Here is a 7,996-nt window from a genome sequence, read left to right on the forward strand (position 1 = left end):
GAATAGTACCTAGAGGTGGATCTTTTGTCCATGAGTTCTTCTGCCCAACTAGCATTAGTGTAAGCCTCTATCTCTTTGTTGTCTGATTTCTTAAACAATAACTCTCTTTCAGGGGTTTTCTTTTCGATATTCTATAAATCATCTCTAAATTTTCTTCATTTGGACTATTTAGGTGTTAACTTAATATGTCGACGGTGTAAGTGATGTCAGCTCTAGTGTGTATAAGTAGATAAACGTTTCTACCAATCTTTGGTATTTATCTTTTCCAATAGTGTCTTTTCTTCCTCTTTTCGCCCTAACTTTTCTTTTTCTTTTAATAAGTCTAGGATATACTTTCTTTGAGATATCACAATATCCATATTGAACCATGTGCTTCCATGCCCAAAAGTTATCTCATCGCTCATAGATCCTTAATTTCAAATTCAGTAGCATGATCCTCATTGATCTTCCCAATCTCTTTTTCATCATTTCCTGTTAGGATCATATTATTTATATAAACAATGAGTATAACTTTCAGACCTCCTTGTATATGCTTTATGAATAATATGTGATATGCTTAGCATTGGATGTTCCCATGATATTTTATAGTCTTGACAAACTTGTCAAACCAAGCTCATGGAGATTGTTTGAGGCTATAAAGTGGCTTTCTTTGTTTACAAACCTGATGTTTATTTGAGTCATTTTACAATCATGGTGGGTTCTCCTTATAAACTTTTTTATCAAGGTCTCCATTCAAAAATCCATTCTTGATATCAGTTTTATGTAGTTCCCACTCTTTATTCATTGTCAAAGAAAAAAAAAGAATATTATAATTTTTAACTTTGTCATTGGAGCAAAGTTCTCTTTATTATCTATCCCATAAGACTGACAAACCTAGCCTTGAATTTCTCAATGCTCTAATACGCTCTGTACTTTATATTGAATACTCATTTGTATCCAACAAGTCTTTTTATTTGGAGGAAGCTTTATAAGGGTACATGTGCCATTTTAATCAAGTGATCGGATCTCTTCTTAAACTAACTTTTGTAATTATGGGCTTTGATTTGATTCATGAATAAACTAGGCTATATGCTCACTATCAAGATTAATTACAAACTTTATAAGTTGATGATAACTTCTCATAGACAACATAATCTCCACCGGATTCCACCTTCCCTAAAACATCATAGATGTGTGAATTTTGTGGTTGCATATTGTCTTTATCCTATTTAGTGAATTTTTTTATACTAGTATACACATAAAGTTTCTTGTTGTTAATCTCAGGTTGGATGTTCTCAACTTGTGGAATTTGGGAGACAAGATGATTAGAGGGAAGGAAAATATATTCTGATCGCTCCTCAAAGTCAGTGCGGGTATTTAGAGTTGTGTCCCAAGTATAATATTCACCCGAACACATCTTCTAAATATTAGATTTGGGGTGGTAGGGTTGGTTTTCAAATAAGATAACATCCATAGAATTATAATATTTTTTTATAATGAGAGAATAACACTTGTATCTCTTGTTATTAGAAACACATCCAAGGAAGGTACATTTGATAAATGTTGGATCAAGCTTTGTGTGGTTTGGTTGATGAATTTAAACAAAAGATACAATGAAATGTTTTTAGAGAAAATTGGATGAATTCTTTGGCATAAGTATATTTTTCTATCATAATATCTTGAGGGGCTTTGAGTTTAAAGATCTTGTTTGACCTTGTATTAATGAGCAAGTGACTGTGAGCATGACTTCTCCCCAAATATCTTTGGGACATTGTGAGAAAGAAATATAGACTTAGATATTTCGAGGAGATGTCTATTCTTCCTCTCAGTTAACCCATTTTGCTATGGGGTTTCAACACAAGAGCTCACATGGATGATAATGTTTTTTATAATGTAGGTTCTAATGATAGAGTTGAAATATTCCTTTGCATTATTAAATTTGAGAATCTACAGATTTTCCATGTAGTTTTTAACACCTGCTCTTTGTGTGACCAAATTTCTTGCATTGTTCACAAGGAGCGATTGAATTTTTGGGTTTGACTCATGGGAGGAGTTTTGTGTGTGTACAAGGATGCGAAGCTTTCAATGTTAGTTGAATCCACACTTTCTGCCATCACGAGCTTCTCCTACTTTTTTTCATTTTGACTTGAACAAAGACTTACCTGGTGGTAGGAATAGATTTCATCCTCATGATTCTTCCTCTGATTTCATCTAAGCTCTTATTTAGACTTAACAAGAACTTGATCATCCTTTTTTTCTCCACTATTCTTTTATATAATATAATATCTTGACGAGATTCCCATACAATAGTACCATACATATCTAACTATAACCAATACTCTGTGAGTGTGTTGAAGTATTGAGTTACACAACTCTTCTTGTCGGATCCCATGCAATTTTGTCTAAATCTCATATAATTTTGCAGTGATTTCGGTAGTGAAAGACACGTGCTGCTTTCCAAATCTCATGCGCTGTCTTATAAAACAAGATTTTTTTCTCTCCGTGATCACAAAAATGATTAAACAAGACATGACTGTGATTCTGGATCTTCTATTAGCAATGATTAGGATTAGTGAGCTCTCCCGTGAGATATTTGTCTTTTTCTTTGCAAAAAATGAACTTAAACACGTATTTGGACCATTGAAAGAAGTTATAGCCATTGAGTTTATGGCTTGTATTAAAATGAGAGAGTTTTAGGGTCGTTTAGGTAGAATTTCTGCTCTCTGATTCGGAACTAACCTTCAGAGTACAGCTAGACATCTTCATCCATACTTGGTCATATGCCCTCTGCGTGTGAGGCTGCTGCTGATACAGATCATGATTGGCTGCTGTTAGAAGGAAGTGGAAGGCTAGTTGTTGCTTTTGTAACCATGGAACTTTGGGAGGATTCCTGTGGAGAAGAGGTGGAGGAGGGAGACCGATTTTTACTGCTACAGCCATGGAACTTGGGATGGGAGGATTCCTGTGGAGAAAAGGCCTGCAGTGGGATGGATTCGACGGTATATAGGTGAATGCAGAGTATGCTTGTAGGGATAATCAGTTGGAGGAGGGACTGCACCAGGGAATATTCCGGTTGCAGTAAGAATCCGATGACATTAGAAAAAAAAAATGCTGTTAGAGGGAAAGGGTCGCAGGGGCCAGATCTGGCAGGGATCGAAAACACTTACAGGGAGAAAATTGTATTCCGGCCTTGGGAGATGTTCTGATGGCTAAAGGGAGATTTAGGGTCTATTCAAAAGCTTTGATGCCATGAAGAGAAAATTGTATTCTTTTATTTTTTTATTAACAAATTACAACTCTCCTCCTTATTACTTATATAATAAGTGAATTCTAGGGCAAACTTAATTCTTATCATTACTACTTATCAAAGACACAACAACTAACAACAGGAAAGAAATACAATATAATAAGGAAGGAATGAACAAGAATACATTTAAAATAGGGAACTCAGAATTCCACAGACATTATAGGTGTAGGATAGGGAGGCTTTTTGCAGACTTTAAATTAATGACTTGGATGTTCACATGATTAACAAGATGAACCCATGGAATCTGCATTTGATGGGAAAATAAATCCTTGATTTTTTTTTAAAATCCGTTAATGGTAATGGACAATTTCTTAAAGTGACTATCAATTGGAGTGAGTGGTAAGTAATATTTGCTAAATTGAAATTGATTGATGAAACAAAAATAGTTTGGCTCAGTTACGTGAGTATATAAAAGAATGGGAAAGATTTGATAGAGAGCTTATAACTACTTGGGTAAAATATGGGTATTATTTAACCATAAACGTCAATCTTTATCTTATTGTGATTGCTTGCTTGAATGCTTGATGGATTTAATGCACTAAAATAAGGAACAAAATGATCAAATTTATGAAATTACCAATGAGTTTTGAGGTCACTGAAATCCTAAAATGATGTTTTCAAGGGCAATCTGAATTAAAAGGCATCAATCTAAAAGGTACACCTAGCGTAAGCATGTATTTCAGCTTGCATTAGATTTCAAGCATATATTGAAGTTTATTATTACTACGAGCTATTTTACATATTAAAAGCACTTCTTTTTGATATGGTATAACTCACTTTGATGTACTCTTGAATATAAGTAGTGGCATTGTTTCTGACATGACAATCAAGTAAATTTACTGTTATTGTATGCAGCTCTAAAATTTTTTATGGTCATTATATTGGTAACTTTGCAAATGAATGTTTTAGCTGAAATTTACATATTTTTATCAAGAAAGATGATGGTGAAATTAATGAGAGGGGGGTGTGGTTTTTAGTTATGATTTTGATGAAGAGATGATTTAAAAGAAGATTGATTGAAAATTTTGTAATATTAATTTGCAACATTGCCAGATCTAAAGCTGAGTCTGATTTGAAAAGAACATTTATATTTCAAACCTTTTTTAAGCATATTGTCACGGACAAATAGTCCCACATCGGCTAGGTGTAGGGCCGAAAAACAGTATTTAAGTCCTGGGCTGCCCACCACTCCAAATAACTCTTTTAGTGGGTGACAAGTGGTATCAGAGCAGGTTACTGCCTGTCAGGTGTGTGGACTCTCCATGGTCAAGTGGGACCCTCGGTGGAGCTGATCTGTGACGAGGGCGTCACGTGATTGGTTGGAGGAGAATGTCACGGACAAATAGTCCCACATCGGCTAGGTGTAGGGCCGAAAAACAGTATTTAAGTCTTGGGCTGCCCACCTCTCTTAAAGGCTCTTTTGGGAGGTGACAATATGCTGATAAGGTTTGCAAGTTTATCAAAACTAGTGGGTGTTGTAGAATGTTGTGGATAGATTGGTTATCGAGTTTTATAAATTTAAAATACAAACTACAATCACTATCATATAAAGTAGCTTGAGAAGATAAGACGGTGATTTTTGTTATATATGAATATTTAGTGGTCATCCAAATTACTACGTATAATGATAAAATTCAATGATGTTTTGCTTATGAATGTAATGCTAATCATATTGGGTCGATCTTGGTTATGTGACTTGGGTGTGACTCAATTTGGGAATTCTAATGTTTGTGTTCAAAAGGAATGATAGGAACATGATCTTAAACCTTGCTAAACCAAAGAACATCTTTGTGTCACCTAAGGCAAATGAATAGTGTTCTTAATTAATTGAAAAAATTCTTACACATTTTGAACCTTCATGCTTTTGATAATGAGGTTTGTAAGGAATGATTTATATTTAGGTGTTTATAGAATTGAAAAATGTGCCTAGAAGTGTTGATGTACACGAGGATGCTAGCTAAGTATTGTTTGATTAAAGAATTATTATCTTGATGATATTCATAATGTATCACCACCACTCGAAAGCTTAGAAAACATTATTGATCTGATTTTTTTTCATTATTATCTAATTTTGACATTTTATAAAACGACTTCTATTTAATATTTTGATCTTAAGATATGTAAATTGTTTTCATAAGAAAAAAAAAATATTAGTGAGAGCATTAGTTCTTGTTCAATCCCTACATTACCCGTATCTAAGAAAGATGATATTTGGTGAATGTGCGTCGGTAGTAGAACAATCAACAAGATTACCATTCACTATTGATTTCTCTTACCTTGGTTGGAATATATGTTGGATATGATGGTTAGAGTTGTTGACTTTTCTAAAAGATATGAGAAGTTATTATTATCAAATAAATGTGAGATAGAATTTAATGGATAATGCTAAAAATTAATTGTGTGAATGATTCTTTTGAATCATGAATCATATTATTTGACATTTTATTTAAAGTATTCTAGTTTTTTCTGTGATTTTTTGATATATATAGTAAGATGAAAGGATCAATTGTTGCATTTTCGGAAAATCTTTTAGACATTGCAAAATAAATGTTGGATTTTAAGAAATGCTGTTTTGTCTCTCCATCAGTGATCTTCTTTGGTTTTATTGTATTTGATGGTAGACTAATTATTGATCATCAGAAAGTAAAAAGCTTTATAATTGGCTGACACTTACTAATTTTCCTAAGAATTAAAATTGTAATGTTTTGGTTATATTCTTTAAACAGTTCTTTAAATGGGTTTGTAATGCAATGGAACCAATTATCAACTATGTTAAAAGTGAGAAAATTTATTGCACAAATTGATGGTCATACTTTTAAGGATATTAAGGATAAGCTTACAAACACACCTGTGCTCAACTTGCTTGATTTAGTAAGATGTATGAGGTTTTTAATGATTCTTTAAGTGTAGGTATTGAAGTTGTTTTAAGCCAAAAGGGTCATCTGATTAGATATTGTAATATGAACTTGAATAAAGCTAAACAAAATTATTCAAACTATGAGAGTTTTATGTAGTTGTGGAAGTTCTTTGATTTTGTAGAGATTATCTATTATGCAAGTATCTTTTATATTTGGATTGTCAAGCATTAAATGTTCTGAATTCACAAATATATTAGCGAATATATGTTCTAAACTGGTTGAATACTTACTAAAACACGTTTAGTATTGATAAATTTGTTGGGGTTAATAATAGGCCTCATAATGGACTTAAGAAATGTTGTGATTTTGCATATAATGAAATAATGATCGGTTTTGATCACATTAAAGAAGAGCATGCCACTTGTCAGGACTTTTTTTAAAATGCATTATGACTTGACCAATAAATTGCTTATTCTTGGTAAAAAACTAATGATTAAAGATCGTTATGCATCCTTGATCTATCTTTTAGTGATCTCTTTCTTATAGGCTTTTTTATTCGTTGTGCTGCAGGATATTTCAGTTTGTATAAAACTATATACTTGAAGATATATGTTACCGACGAACTATGTCAAATGACTGCAGGAGGAGAAATAAGGAAATAACATTTGCTTATGCACAACTTTGTTTAATTCTTATTAGCCTCGATAAGATGGTAGCATGGGTTTCGTGCTAGGATTATCATGAATTTTTAGCAAACTTAACTTTGTGTTTCTCTTGGTAAGTCAGTTTTATAGGATGGCTCGTTTTATTTCATGTTATAAAATTGTTGAGAACATATATGGAAAAAAAAAACTTTCAAAAAGTGGGAATTTTCTTTAATATTTTGAACAGCTTGTCACCCATTTTCTAATAGTTGCATTTGGCTAGGAATGGGGTTTGGTATTAGTTAGGGTTGAATGTGTATATAATTTATTTGTTAATATGTCTACATGTTACGAGTATATTTGTTTATGGTGAAATGATTTTAACATTAAAAACTTTTAATTTTTGTTTAGCTTTCTATTAAGTATAGGCCAATAGCATTTGTATGACAAATACATGATTTTCGCATAGACATTCGTGCAAAATTGATTTCAATGCGAATATGCCAGAAATGGATTTGGAATTAGTGTTAAGGGAGGAATCTTTCTGAATCTTGAAAATATTTTAAAGGATTTTTTAAAAACTAAATACTAGAAATTAAGGCCATGTAAAATTATGCAAGCATATTGGGAGAAAGTTTATAAGTTGAAAAATCCAGAAATTTTGACGTTTGTTCAGTTTTTAATATATCCATTTTTTTAAACAAATTATAAATTAGACATTTATACCTTTGATTCTTTGATTTTCCTATCTCCTTGGAATTCACATTGAACTTTTTTCCAAACAATCATGCACATCGCAATATCGTATATGATAAGTGTTATTAGAAGATAAAGATGTTGGATACCTACATGTGATGATTCATAATTTTCTTTGGTAGAAAGTAGAACTATTATGTCTATAATTTTTTTTTTATGAATATCAAAAGCTTAATTTAGTAGAGCCTACTTTATTTCAAGTTAACATTATTTTTATGTAAATCTTAAAGTTTACACTCAGATGAAAATCCAAGATATGAGCATTGAGATGGGCAATTTGATATTCAGAGTTTGGATTTTTCCTTATTTGATTTATTTTGGTAGTATATCAATATCCATTTCTAGGTTGATTTTTATAGTCATGTCTATGACGAATCTCTAATGTTTTAAGCCTTTCCGTGCTCTTGGTTTAAGTTGGTTTCTGATGTCGTCTTGATTTAGTTGTGTTTGTC

The sequence above is a fragment of the Phalaenopsis equestris genome, unplaced genomic scaffold (genome assembly GCF_001263595.1).
Source record: "Phalaenopsis equestris unplaced genomic scaffold, ASM126359v1 Scaffold000030, whole genome shotgun sequence".
Lineage (NCBI taxonomy): Eukaryota > Viridiplantae > Streptophyta > Magnoliopsida > Asparagales > Orchidaceae > Phalaenopsis > Phalaenopsis equestris.